Source organism: Pipistrellus kuhlii, unplaced genomic scaffold, assembly GCF_014108245.1.
Source record: "Pipistrellus kuhlii isolate mPipKuh1 unplaced genomic scaffold, mPipKuh1.p scaffold_m20_p_2, whole genome shotgun sequence".
NCBI lineage: Eukaryota > Metazoa > Chordata > Mammalia > Chiroptera > Vespertilionidae > Pipistrellus > Pipistrellus kuhlii.
In genome coordinates this window covers 156,927,187-156,942,316 of record NW_023425515.1, presented here as the reverse complement: position 1 = coordinate 156,942,316, position 15,130 = coordinate 156,927,187, and the positions used below count along the sequence as shown (strand labels likewise).

The following is a 15,130-nucleotide window of genomic DNA, read 5'->3' as shown; positions in this document are numbered from 1 at the left end:
GGCCCAAGCAGATAACTGAAGATAATCTCTACTTAAAGTCAACTGATTGTGACATTCACCACATCTGCAGAATACCTTCACAGCCACACAGAGATTCGTGTCTGAATAGCTGGGAACTATGGTCTCGCCAAGTTGACACATAACACCACCCATCACAACGTGATACTTTTGGACCTGGTCCATGCGCATCTCCCTCACCACTTTTCTTCCCTCTCTTCTCCGCTCACAGGCTCAGCTCTGTCACCCCTCGCTTCGTGCCAGCTGGCCTCCTGCCACCTGTCCTCGCATGAGCCTGGAATCTTCCCCACCCCTTTCCTAGAGAACTCCTGTTTGTCTTCTAAAACCACTCAGGTGCTGCCTACTCAGGAAGCCTTCTCTGCCCCCACCTGCCCAAGCCCAGCCCTGGGGACTAAGATCACCGCTTCAGAGTCTCAAACCCCCACTGTTCCCACGAGATAGAAACTGCCTGGTGGCCCCCTAGCATGCGAACAGCTTTTGGACAAGAACTGAGTAACTGTCACTTTCTATCAAATTACTCTAAGTCCTCATATGGCACAAATCCCAATCAGAAAGTATTTATTTACTTGTGTACAGCCCTCTTCCATCTTAAAATATAAGTTCCACGGAAGTGGGAAATCATGCCTGTTCCCAGGACCTACTTGTGACCAGTACATAGTAGATGCTCAATAAACATTTATTGAGGGAATCATAATAAAAGGCTGAGAGGCGTCACAGCTAAAATGACCAAATGACTGGTCTTCATGAGGTGGCATTGACCACCTCAGTCCAGGTTCTGGATGCCTGGCAGCAGCAGGAGTGAAGCAGCCTGGATCCTGGTGGGCTCCCAGGTCCTGGGTGCCAGAGGGAAGCCAGTGCCAGCAGCCGAGGGAAGGAAGGCCTATTCTTGCACGAATTTTTGTGCGTCAGGCCTCTAGTGCAATGGTCAGCAAACTCATTAGTCAACAGAGCCAAATATCAACAGTACAATGATTGAAATTTCTTTTGAGGGCCAAATTTTTTAAACTTAAACTTCTTCTAATGCCACTTCTTCAAAATAGACTCACCCAGGCCATGGTATTTTGTGGAAGAGCTACACTCAAGGAGCCAAAGAGCTGCCTGTGGCTGGCGAGCCGCAGTTTGCCGACCACGGCTCTAGTGAATTATTATTTGTTTGAATGAGTTGAACAATAAATACTTCAGTGCTATAAAGCACTTTTTGGAGGCTGGAAATATAATTATTGAGGAGAATGGAGCTTAACATTTTAAAGAGGGGAGACAGACAGCACTAAATAAACATAAAGAATCAGAACAGGGAAAACAGAAATGTAATATGACTGAGTGGATACATGAAGGAATGAAAATTTTTCTAACGAATGGCTGGAAAAATATATGTAAATATATCTCGCACTTACTGAAGGGGAAGCACCACAGTGAGAGAGGGGTGAAAGTGGTGGATTTGGAGTAGGAATTAGAAAAGTCTGACTCTGTTCTTTGCTGGTGGCTTGTGTCTGGGTAAATGATCTAGTGCCTTAGTACCTATGGACCCACATTTGTGATGATGGGTTATAACCACTGCTTTGTTTTTCTCATAGATTATTATACATGAGAAGTCTAACAGTAAAGAATTTAGTAACTGTGAAATTCCGTACAAATAATGAGGATCATTGTTTATATTGCAATTGTTGCAACCAGAGCTCTTGAGTGCTGCAAGTTCATTGCATTGCTTAGCTGGAGAAAGGCAGAAAGAAATTTTGGCAGGAGACAGACCTGGGTGTGTGTCTATTTCAGCCACTTAATGGTGAGCCATGTGACCTTGAATAATGGTGAGCCATGTGACCTTGAATAAAAATTATTTCACCTTTCTGGGCCTCAGTTTCCTGATCTGTGAAAATGGGGAGAATATTTACAACATGTTCTAGACCAGTGTTTCCCAAACTTCTCTCATGATGAGCATCACCTGGTGGAGTTGTTAAAATACAGATTCCTGAATCCCAACTAAGAAGTGCTAAACTAGAATTTTTGGAAACATATAGATAAAATTGTAAGCTTAACTTGAACATCCACCAGGTGATGCTCATCATGAGAGAAGTTTGGGAAACTGTTCTAGACTATTGCTAGGTTTAAACAAGACAATCCATGCCAAGTGCCTTGTGTAGGGTTAAGCCTCTACGAAGGGCTCAGCTAATATTAGGTATTATTAACAGTCATTCTGTCAATCACTGGTGGCTGCTCATAAATGGAGCCATTCATGGTGCAGTTTCTCAAGTCTCCCTTTTCTTCCAGGAAACTTCCCGAATCTTTATGTACCAACACCTGTGATTATGCAAAGCTTTGCTCAAAACCACCGTCAGTGCTCACATCCAGAACATAAACAAACGGAGGACTTACTGTTCCTTGCCCTCCTTCCAAACTTTCCAAAAGAATATCTTCTTAACATAGAGAGATGCACTCTTCATTTCTGTGGAAAAGAAGTGTCCTAGTTATATGGTCACGTACCACTGAAACGGTTACGTGTTTTCATGCACTGCATTTTAGAAGGCCCATAAAAGAGTTCTTGTGGAGAGAAAACACAGCTGGTGCCCAATTAGAGAGGTGATCAGGACTAATTGACTGGGAGAGCTCGTAAGTAAGCCAGACCCCACGCTGCAGAGAGAGAGAAAGAGACACTGCGGCGGGGGATGGAGGTGGCACCACTCGGTCACACAAAGGCCATGGCTGAGAGGGGTGGATGGCTTATTCCGGGAGGCAGAGTTGGTCATGCGGTGACCCCTGACTTGAAGGTTTCAAGGTTGGCTCTGCAAGGCTGTCACCTGGCTCTAGCTCACTCCCTTCTGTGGGAAGCCTCAGCTCTTGAACCTGTAGTCAGGCATCAGCTCCTATCTTGTCTGTCATCACTGGCCCCAGGAAATTTCTAGAGGGGAAGGTGACCATCATCCTCAGGAAGGCCTCCGGGATGGCCTGCCTGTACTTCTCTCCTCACAGACCTCTTGAGACAGCGGCTGTCTTCCTTACCCCTTCCCTCCCACACATCACACGCTCACCCCTCCTGGCCCATGGCTGCTGCTTCTGTCTCCTCTTCCCACTCTGCCCCCACGACACTGCGCTGCTCCCAAGACACTTGGCTTAAAATCTGGCTGCTCTGTGTGCCTCTGTCTCAAATCACCTGTATTCCTCACTGTCTCTGTGGAGATGGTTTTTGCTTTTCCATAGCCCCCATCCCTCAGGGCCAAAAGGCTAGATCAAGTTTCTTCTTTTGCCTCCTAGTTCTACTTGAGCCATAATCCTCTGCTCTCTGTGACACACACACACACACACACACACACACACACACACACAAACACACACACACTTGCTGCCAGGCATTTGGAATGAGATGCTTACTTACTGTCTGCTATAGTAGCTGTGTGTTTCACAAGGAAGTGTGGTCTTGGGACCCTCAGCCTGAGGATCACCTGGGAACTTCTTAGAAATGCAAACCGCAGCCCAGCCCCTACCTCAGACTTCTAGGGGAGGGAACAACCCTGTGCTTTCACAAGCCCAGCCAACTCTGCTGCTCAACATGCGGGAACCACTGGTGCAGCATCTCAGAGTGCGGGCTCCAATACCAGCCCACCTGAGTTCAAATCCCATTTTGACGCACATTTGTGTGCTACCTTAGCCACGCGACATAACTCCTGCTGTGCTAGGCACTCTTCTTCTTCACCAATAAATGGGAACTATAGTAATTACTATAGTAATTATAGTGGGGAATCATGGTAGAACTGAAGTGACTGTACATCTAACGTGCTTAGAACAGTATCATAAACTCTCGTGAACTGTGAACTGCTACTGTTATTATCTTTGAAAGGCAATTTTAATAGCACTCTGGCCATGGGATGTTTGCACCCCGATCCGTCAGGTTGTGGTCATTTGTGACTTTTAAGTGACTCTTCTACATCTGGTCTTTCTCCAGCTTCCTGTGGCGTAGAGGGCAGTGGGCTTCTACAGACACCTTTCTCTGAGGTCTTCCATTTTATATTTGCATATTTGACTATTAAAAAAGCATACTTTATTTCCAAAGCTCATTTCCTGGTAAAACGTAGCCCAGGAAGTTGCAAAATACTTAACTGGAGGCTAGTTATATCCTTCTTTGAACCCCCATTGTCCTCAAGGAATGAAAACATGGCTCCATTGGTCAGACCTTTGACTGCCCAGTTCCAGGGACCTTCACCTTGACTGTATGCTATCCACTCCACTAGAGCCACACCTGGCTCTTATCTTGGTTGGCTACTGCTCCACTCATGAAATCTCAAACCTTGCGGTCTCACTCTTCAGCCCTTCCTCTTATCTCTCCAGAGCTTTTACCAACCTGGCTCTAGGACCTCCTCTGGAGCTCCAGCCTCTCAGACCTCCTTGGATTCTCACTGTTGCCACATCTCTTCTGCCACATGGATGGAGGGACAAATAGCAAGAGCAAGAAATAAACATTTGTGTCTGTAAGCCACTTAGAAAATTAAAAAAAAAAAATTCTGCAGCATGACCTGGCTCTTCCTACTGAGGTGCCTGCCCCCTCAGTGGGTGAGATGATGAAAGGTCATGTGAGTAGAGTGCTGGTCCAGTGTTAGGCCCATAATAATCGCTCCAGAAATACCAGCTATTACTCTCACCACCAAAACTCACAGGGCCCATGCACTGCCTTGTAATGTATCTACACCCCCCCCAATCGGATCACTCTCCTTCTGTACAATAGCAATTCCAAACTTTATCCGTCATCTTTCCACCAAACTCTCAGCCTTCATAAAGAAGACAGAAGTGAGCAGGTGGGAACATTCTCAGTAAGTTTTCTCCAAACCTACAAGTTTCAGTTTCTATCCTCTTTTAGAGGAAGTTGGTTTCTATCACCTGACCACAAGAATTGGAGGGCAGAAGTATCAGTGACTTCTAAGACTGGGAAAAGCTGAGCATTCATTCATTCCTCCATCTATTCGTCCATTATAAATACCTAGTAGGAGGGGGTTGGAGCTTGGAGAAATGTGATTTGAAGATGAGGAAATGTGATTTGAATTGAGACCTAAAGGGATAGCTAGGCTAGACCTATTTTTCTTTCTCAGATAGGCACTCTCTGTGCTGTCTCTTGCTTATCTACCCAGGTACATCGGTGGTCAAGGGGAGGAAGTGGGAGGACTGGTCTGGCGCTCACAAACCAGGCCTACCTGCCTCTACCCTGGGCATATGGAGGAACAAAAAGGAAGGTAGGTGAGGGATCTGTAAGGAAAACCTGAGGAAGGGACTGCCCTTGTGGAAGCCCCAGCCATTCTCCTGGGCTTCATGAGGGGCTGACACACAAAGAAAGAATGGCACGCTTCTCCCACCTCCAGGCAGGATTCCCTGGAACCCCAGACAGGCAGGCAGGCAGGCAGGCAGACAGGCAGACAGGCAGGCAGGCAGACAGACAGACAGACGGTGCTGTTTCTTTTCCTGATACAACATCCTTGGCAGCTGCCTCTGACTCAGCCTCCGCACCCTCCCAGTGGGTGGGGTAGACAATCAGCCCAGTCCACAGGGTGGACGTGGTAGGTGGCACCCAGAGCAAAGTTGCAGACATCTGCAGACACAAAGAACTTTGATTTCCCTCCCAACCCAGGGACATTCGCAGCTCTCCCTCCTTTACCTGTCACTCAGCGCACCATCTGGTTCCAAACTCAAACAGCCATCGGCCCTCTCCCTGGGTGGCTGGGATGAGAAGTCCTTGATGGTGCAGCATGTCCCAACTGAAAGGGCCTTAGGGACTAGCTGTCACATGAAAGGACCGTCCATCCATTCCAGGAAGACCCAGTCCTGGCGGCAGGGCCCAAAGAGCTGAAAGAGCTGGCAACTCATATCCAGGGCAACTTGCTTGTTAAGGACAACAGGTCTTGGGCCACCAAGTTTAGATGAAATACAATGTTTTAGCGTGTATTACTAAAGTACTTGCCTTTATATCCATGCAGTTGTAAAGTATGATTAGACACATACATAGATGTATATTCACGTTCACATTTACATTAAGCCACTGCAGTCCTCCCTACTCACATCATCTCTGGGATTGTTTCCTCCTCCATACAGTGAGGGTCACAGTACCACTCACACCCTGCCCCTCCGCAGTGCCTTTGTGTCCCGTGAACTCTCTCAGGGATCCGACCACTTCCACATTTACCAAGTGGGGAGGCTCCTGTTTGCACCCCATGTGGCATCCACATCCCCTGGTGTTGCATTGAGGCATCTTGCTGTTCTCCACTGTGGGCTGCCACCACGTTCCCCGCCATCCCCTGTCCACTGCTCTCCAGCTGGAAACACCTTGTCTGGTGCTGTTTCTGGAATAAGATGAGCCTTGACTTCCAACACACTGAGGGCACTGTGCTTCAAAAGCACCCCTCTCTCTGCTTGATGGTCCCTGCTCACACACCCCTACAAGCTCTTACCAACTAGGTTGTACCAACCCTTCTGACTTTGTGGCTTTTTAATCTTGCCTCTGCTCTCTAATCACTGAAAACCTCAGACCCTGTCCCTGCTCCCTCATCCCTGGGCATCCATTCTCTTGCCTCTGGTTCCCCAGACAAGAAGCCAATGCCCTCCTTCCCATCCCAGAGAAGCTTCCAGTTTCCTAGGAGACATGCGTTGAACGGAAATATATTTTATCTTGGATCCCTATGAATTATTGGTCAGCCTTTCCACATTCCCTGTTACCCCATGTTCATTCTCCTTGGCCTCTGTAAGGTCTCATGAGCCCATGCCTCACCTGCAGTGCCAGTGTTAGCTCAGGTCCTTTCATCCTTTTCCAGACCTCAACATCCCCTCACCAGCCCACCTCTCTGTCCAATCTACCTGACACTCTGTGGCCATCATGCCTTTTAAAAAATACGGACCTGATCCTGTCTTTGCTCTGTAAGTTCTTCCTGTGGCTCCCCATTTCCCTCAGGCCCCTTCGCTGGGCACACAAGACCCTGCCTCCCCCTCAACTGGAACCCGCCCACAAGATCATCACTAATTATTTGAAATCCCCAGACTGAGTCACGCTTTCTCATGGCCCCATGACTGTGCACATGATGCTCTCCTGCCTGGAATGCCCTTCCCAGATCTCTTAGAAGACACCTCCTGACAAGTTGAGACTTGTGTAGCCTCACCTCCTCCGGGAAGCCTTCCATGCTGCCCCTCCAAAGGCTGAGATAAAGGCTTCTCTTAAGCGCCTCACCCCACCTCCCAGAGCTCCTCTGCCCAGCACCTACTTTGTCTATTCCACTGGGCTCAGATTCAAACCCTTTTGAAACAGAGACCACATCTGACTTATCTCTGTCACTAGCCTCTGACATTGGGCCTCTTTGGGATCCAGAAAGCACACAGTAGGTATTTTTAATAGAACCTGTAGACGGATGATGATTGGGCCAGGATGCACTGAACTGTTCGCTTGTCTGGCATCAGTGACCTGATGGAAACACCTCTGGGCACAGGCACATCCTGAAGCAGGCAGAGAGCAAGTGTCCAGGTTAGACTAGGATGCTGTCCGCTCTGGAAGCATGAAAGGTGGGTTGATGGATTGATTACCTGCGAGCTCGGAGCTCCTGGGAAAAGACTTACATCCCCACAAAGAGAAGGCAGACAAGTGTACTTAGAAACTGAAGCACACTGAATTAAACACTGAGACCTTCATTTCAGCAAAAAGAATTGGTTGTACAGGGGCAGAAATTTAATCACAGTGTGATATGGTTCAGCCATGATAGACAGGGTCACAATACCATAAACACTAACTCTGACCCCAGCTTCTGCTGTAACTGGACTGGGAAATAGGGACAAGGTGAAGCGACAAGGAAAGGGAGCTGGACCCTTCTCTTCGTCCCAGCTAGCCAACAGGGCATGTCTCAAACTGGAACTGGGGAAGGAGATGTGGGGACATATTTAGGTTTTGGAGTTAAATATTCGACAAAGTCATAGCCAGTGACTGACTGTGGGCAGTGAGAGTTGGAGGAGAGGGGAATGGGACTGGGGAATGGGCCTTAAAGGCCTGTCTGACATTTTGAACTATGTATATAATGTTGGTAAAACACGTATAATTTTTAAAATATTGCCTGTGGTGTGAAGGCAAATGTCTGTCACAAGACATGTCCAATCTGTCTGATTAATGTCCCTGAGACAGCACCTTGGGCAGTTCCTCTGGGCCCTCCTGACACTGGAACCAGACTGGGTGGGGCCACCTCCCTGTCCTCTCCTGACCTGACCCCACCCTCCGGCATATACCCTTTGCTCCCACAGACTGGTCTCCTCCCATTCCTCCTACAGACATGGCACCTCCCACCTCTTGCATTTTGCTCAGACTGTACCCTCTGGGGGCACGTTAACACCTCTCCTCCCCCTGCCTTCTCAGTTCTTTCCTCCAACACCAAGGCCATTTGGGGCAACTGTGCTTGCTCTTCCCAGCGCACTTGGCAGACCTCTGAGGGAGCTTTTGTATCAATATAAGGCGCCTGCTTTCTTGTGGGCCTTTCTGTCATCCCTGCTCTCTAGATTTGAGTAAGAAAGTTCCAGGCCCATCTCCACTATCCATAGTCAAGGCACTCCTCTGAGTCTGTTTCTTCATTGGGGAAATCGAGATTTTCAAGCCTGCTTGCCAGGATGTTTGTGAGAGACTAAAGCTGCCCTCCGACTTCTAACCCCTTTTTCCACATCTGGCCTAACGTGGCAGCAGCTGCGGCAGAGCCAGCATTATCAATGCTTATAGTGTGCCAGCATTGCCCTAAGTCTTGCAGCATCACATTTAATACCCACCATGGGGAACATTATGCTCATTTCACAGATGAGGAAACAGAGGCTCATCCAGGGTAACTTTTATCCAGGGTGTCTTATCCAGGGCAACTTATCCAGGGTAATTGCAGGTGAATCCACATGCCATCCCCCACCTTAGACCAGAAGCAGCTCAAAGGCAGGGAGAATTGATCAGTCATTGACCTCTCCACCTGTCTATTGCAAATAATGCTCTGAGAACCTGAGTTCATAGAAGCATTATTTGCAATAGACAGGTGGCGAGGTCAATGACAGATGAATAAATAGATAAACATGAAGTGGTACACAGACACTGGAATATTACCCAGCCTTAAAAGCAAGAAATTCTGAGCTATCCCACAACACAGATGGATCTTGAACACATTATCTTAAGTGACAAGCCAATCACAAAAGGACAAATATTGTCTGACAGCACAGATATGAGGTACTTCAAGAAGTCAAGTTCATAGAGACAAAGTATTTTATGGTGGTCTCCCAGTGGGAGAAGCGGGAGAATGGAGTTTAATGGGTACAAAGTTTCAGTTTAGAAAAATGAAGAGGTTCTGGAGGTGGCTTGTGGTGATGGTAACACATCAAAGTGAATGTACTTAATGCCACCAAACTGTACACTTAATAATGGTTACAATGTTAAATTTTATGTCATACTAGAGACCTATATATAAAGAGTGTATTTAATGCCCCATGCATTGGAAACTTATGAATGGTTAAAATAATAAATATTATGTTATGAACTAGAGGCCTGGTGCATAAAATTCATGCACAGGGATGGGGGGGTTGTCCCTCAGCCCAACCTGCACCCTCTCCAATCTGGGACCCCTCGAGGGATGTTTGACTGCCTGTTTAAGAATTTTCATGCCTTACAAAAATACCTCTGAGATTTTTAGGAGTGTAATTCTCATTTCGTGGCTGAGAAAACTGAGACACAGAGAAGTTAAACAACTTGCCAGAGGTCACACAGCCAAGTCTCTGGGAAACTTGACTTTTCCCTCTTGCAGTCTGGTTCGCTCAATGGTTTGTGCTCCTGCATTGTGCTGTGTTGTCCCTGGGCCCTGACCAGGAGGGTATGGAGAGTATCTTCAAGGGGAGTTGGGAGTGGTGCTTCAGAGGCAGGAGTGGGGCTCCATGCTGGTAACAGCCCCAGGCCCGGGGCATCACGCAGGCTGGGTACAAAGTTTGGCTCAGCATTTGTTGACTGTGTGGTCCTAGACAAGCTACTCGGCCTCTCTAATCCTCTGGTTTCTTATCTGTAATGTGGCTATAGCAACAGTATCCACCTCACAGGGTTTGTGGGGATTAAATAAATTAGTAAACCTACACTTCTTAGTGAGCCCGGTGCCAGGATTAGGCAGCGCCCACAAGGTGGGAGTTGGGATTATGCTCACTGACTTCCTGGAAAGATCTTTGGCAATTTCACTTCCTCTCTGAGCCTTGCTGATCTTACTTATGAAACAGAATTACTGAAATTGCCCGGCTGGAGTGGCTCTGTTGGTTGAACTTCATCCTGTGCACGGAAAGGTTTCCGGTATGATTCAAGGTCAGGGCACATACCTGGGTTGCTGGTTCCATCCCCAGTCAGGGCATGTATAGAAGGCAGCAGATCTCTCTCTCTCTCTCTCTCTCTCTCTCTCTCTCTCTCTCTCTCTCTCTCTCTCTCTCTCTCTCTCTCTCTCTCTCTCTCCTCTCAGCATGTCCTCCAGTGAGGCTTAAAAAAAATATGCACACACAAAACCAACCTGACAGGTTTTTGTTGAAGGATTAAACACATACTATGTTTTGTATTTAGATCTATTTATAACTCCAACTCATTATCCAAAAGTATTTAAGACAGCTAACAAGAATGAAATATTTTTTTTTAACTTGAAAATGAAGAATTTGGAGGAAAGAGAAAGAGATGTCAAGGAGAAAAAGAAAGAGGAAACGGATAACTGTTTAAAGAGCCTGACTATCCTGGTGTGTGTTGGGCACTCAATACATATTTGGCAATGTCTTCTGGTGGTAATATATCTGGTCCCGGTGAGCTGGCTACCTCGGAGGTGTGAGAGCTCCAGAGGCACCCACTACACTTTCTTTGGTAAGGGGAAGCAGAGAGGAGACCTGAAGCTGCAATTCCCCTCACTGCAGAGCAGCACTCACTTGATTTCCATTGCACACTGTGCTTCTGAGTAAGATTTTATTGAGAGAGAGAGAGAGAGAGAGAGAGAGAGAGAGAGAGAGAGAGAGAGAAGAAGAAGAAGAAGAAGAAGAAGAAGAAGAAGAAGAAGAAGAAGAAGAAGAAGAAGGAGGAGGAGGAGGAGGAGGAGAGAATTAAAAGCAAAGCAAAGCACTGATACTTCTAATTTCCCTTCATTTTACAGAGACAGATACTGAGACCTGGAGATCAGGGTAGTTAAATGCAATTGGCTATTTATATCATTTGTAGAGTTTCATATGAGTAAATCCCCAATCATCCAATAAATATTTTTTTTCTTTTTAAAAAAAATATATTTCATTGATTTTTTACAGAGAGGAAGGGAGAGAGATAGAGAGCTAGAAATGTCAATGAGAGAGAAACATCGACCAGCCGCCTCCTGCATACCTCCAAACTGGGGATGTGCCCGCAACCAACGTACCTGCCCCTGACTGGAATCGAACCTGGGACCTTTCAGTCCGCAGACCGACGCTCTACCACTGAGCCAAACCGGTTTTGGCCAATAAATATTTTCTTAATGGATCTCCATTCAGCAAACCTTTTCTGACACCCTACTATATTTGTGCTGTCATCCTAGGAACTAGGTATGAATAAGACACATTTCTGCTCCCAAGGACCTCGCTGTCTAGAAGTGGGTTTGGAGGCGTGAGCCAACCCTGCTGAGTGTTCCGTCCGTCTCTTCTTCCTTCGTCTCATCCAGTTCTCAAACTCTCCTAGTAGCTGCCAGGAGACATACTGCTGGCCTCAAGAAACTCACAGTCTAAAATTCCTAAGTCTTCATGGACCTAACACTCATATACTCATAACGATAATAATGAATCCTGTGTGCCACTTATCAAACAACTATTATATGCAGGCCCAGTGCCAACGCTCTATATACATTATTTCTAATATCATAAGCAGTCCTTTGGGATATGCATCACTCTTCTCATTGACGAGGGAGACTGAGGCTGGGGAGTGAGGGTGACTGAATCACCTGTCAGTAGTTGTGCAGTCCTGGTTAGTGGAGCTGAGATTCCAGCCCAGGTCCAGACTCTAATGGAGACCACCTTCTTCCTTGCTGCCTCCACTGTGCTTACCCACAGTCCCCCTCCAGGGCACACTGCTTTGCAGGAGGGCTGGCATTGCCATAGAACTCATTTAATCTGCGCACAGCCAGCCCCCACTGTAAAATTGAAATTGAGAACCATTCTGATCAGACCCATTTTACAAGGGAGGGAACCAGGAGCAGGTGAAAGTAATTTGCGAAATGTTTACATTGAATGTAAGCTCAGTGAGCTGTAAAGACATTGGGTGTCTGAAGATCAAATAAAAACCAACTCTGAGGCTGCTGCTTGGTGAGAAGCCTTCTGCAGAGGCGAAAAATATGTGCAAATAAAACCAACAGCTTTCTTTATGTTCCCCAAAGTTGCTAAAAATGCCTGCGGGTTTGCACACAAGCAGACGCGTCTCACAGTGCTGCGTGGCTTCTGTCGTTGGCTCTGGCAAGAGGAGACCTGGCAGGTATTTCTCACGTCTTTGCTAGACACACACACCAGACAAGAGAAGGCGTTCCAACGTACTCCTGGGGTGTGCATTTCTGCCAAGTTTTCTTTTATTTGTTTTTAACTTAGGCAAAAAGGACACGTCATGGGGGAGCCCCTGATCCCCCGAGGCAACTGGGGTGTGGTGGAGAGTGCATTCCCTGTACCTGGAGTCAGACAGTCCTACACCCTCTTTTGGGTTCTTTCCCCTCTGCCCTGTGACCTTGGCCAGGTTGCCTTGTCTCCCTGAGCTAACCTCAGTCGGCCCACCTGTAAGATAGGTGATACCTTCTGCAGGAATACGAGCTCCGAGGAGGCAGGGACCTTTGTCCTGTCTATTCCTGCGTTCTGGTGCCTCACACAGTGCCCAGCACAGATGAAGGCTCTTTCTTAAGTGAATGAGCGTGAGTGAGTGAGTGAGCGAATGAGTTCTGCTATCTTGTAGGGTTTTTTTTTTGTAAGATTGAAATAAGATCGTGGATGTGAAATTGCTTTACAAACTGCAGATTGTTAGACAAACATGAGGATTTATTATTATACAGGACATGGTCTGGGTTCTATCAGACATTTATGAGGTTTACAGAGATGGCTTAGTGAGTTTTCTCTTGGGTCTGGCATTAGGATACCAAGACATATGACATCTGGATCCTTCCTTTAAGAGCTCACACTCATTTGTATGAAAAATAACACAATTATTAATAAGCAATAGTACAAGAATAAACTGTTTCGTATACTCACAACTGTAAGCCTACTTTTGTCCCACCCTGTACAGGCAAACAAAGCACTGCAGGGTAGTAGAGGTGAACAGAGGGTGCTGTGGGAGCAGGTAGCGGGAGGAGGGTCAGAGAACTTTCTAGAAAAGGTGTCCTGGGATAGCCCCAATTTCAAGTCTCTTATTGGACTTTTCCTACCAAACCTAGGCCTTTGGGCCACTGGGCTCCTTCATTATACTCTCATTAACTTTCATATCGTCATGTTCATTATAGTCACTCACTGACATGCAATTTATCTTTTCCCCTCTTGACTCATTACACTGCTGGGCAAAACCCCAGCCCTGGTTCAAGGTGCCTCTGCAGCATCCCCTGCTGCCCTGCACAGTTCAGCCAGACATGCTCTGTGCTTTCTTCCCATCCCACTTCCATTCTCAGCCATTTCAAATATTCTCCTCTCCCCTCCGAACTCAGCGCCTCCTTCCCCACGATGATCCAGTTCAGCTGGAAACCTCGCTTCGTGCCTCACTGAGGAAGGGGAAGCCATCCAGAAAGTTCTGTGCTCTCACTGCTGCCCACCCCGCTGGGCCCTGGGGAGGGTGGGCCTCACTCTGCCCTAGGAAGGAGCTGAGGGGAGACTCTGGGAGATGTTCCCAGGCTGCAGCCAGATACTGGGCAGCAGTTTGGGTGAAGTTGGGGGTGGGAAGGTTGCTGAGATCAGAGCCTGTGAGGAGGGGTGTGTATGGGGTGTGTGTGTGTGGGGGGGGGGTGGCGGAAGGGGGTCATGGAGAAGCGGAAGGCATCTGATGGACATTGGAAGTCATCAGGGCCTGGGAGTGGGCAAGCCGTCCCCATGGGGGAAAGAGTAGAGACCATCTCTCCCAAAGCCAGAGCCACATCCGTGAGCTGACAGAGGGCAGTCCCTGAGAGGTGCATTGCCGATGGTTCCAGGAAGGACACGGTCATGCAGCCCAGCCAGCCCCCGCCCAGGACTGAGCTCTTCACGCCTCCACTTGCTCCATTTTCTCTGTTCCTTCCACAGATGCTCAGAGAGGTGGCAGCAAGGCTCTCTGCTGGGCGTGGGGGTTGCCCACGTGGAGAAGAGGCAGTTCCTTCCCACAAGGCACGGAGGGGGCGGGGCCAATGGGAGAACCAGTCACTGCTTCAGTGCTGATTGCCCGTGACCCTGACCGTGACTGACAGTAAGCAGAAGTGTCTGAGCCCTGCTGGCAGGAGGTCTCGTCCTAGGAAGGGCCGAGGGAGGCAAATTAGGAACACACTTCAGGGTTGTCAGGATGAGGGTCAAGCTAGAGAGAAACCCAGAAGAGAGCAGGGGAGAGGGGGCTATGCAGGAAGGTATATCATGAAGTGGGTGGGCAGGTCAGACCTCAGGTGGTCCGGAAGGTGATCTGGAGCAAGATATGAAGGAGGAGACTGTGAGTGGTTTGCAGCCTCCACTGGGGGTGCTTGCAAAGCCCATGGGAGTCTCAGGCTGCAAGGAGCAGTGTGGGGGTGCCAAAAGGGGGGGCAGTGAGAACACAGAAGGCCGCAGGGTGCCGGGAAGGGGAGAGGCCCTGCAAGTTAGGGTGGCTTTATTCTGATTGTGATGGGAGCCTTGGGAGGGTTTTGAGCAGAGAAATGACAAGATCTGCCTCATGTTTTAACAGGATGTCTCTGCGGACTGTGGTGAAAACCGAAAAGGGGAACGAGGGAGGAAGCAGGGAGCCCCCTGATGAAGACTGGGGGTCAATCCAGGTGAGAAGCCCTGGTGCTCAGACTTGGCCATTGCAGGTAGTGAGATGTGGTTAGACTCTAAACGTCTTTTTCGAGAAGAAGCAACCATATTTGCTGACAGATTGGAAAGGTGTGAGATAAAGAGATAGGAGTTAAGAATGACTCCAAGGGTTTGGGACCTG

The 15,130-nt window shown here is 48.0% G+C and overlaps 1 long non-coding RNA gene across 1 annotated transcript in view; it reads left to right on the top strand.

Moving 5' to 3' along the window:
* The window catches only part of LOC118722795, a 36,980-nt gene extending 29,211 nt beyond the window's left edge, over positions 1-7,769 (top strand). Inside the window, exon 3 of the long non-coding RNA XR_004989128.2 lies at positions 2,284-7,769. This is a non-coding gene — a long non-coding RNA (uncharacterized LOC118722795). The remainder of the gene's footprint in view (positions 1-2,283) is intronic.
* The last annotated feature ends 7,361 nt before the right edge of the window (positions 7,770-15,130 follow it).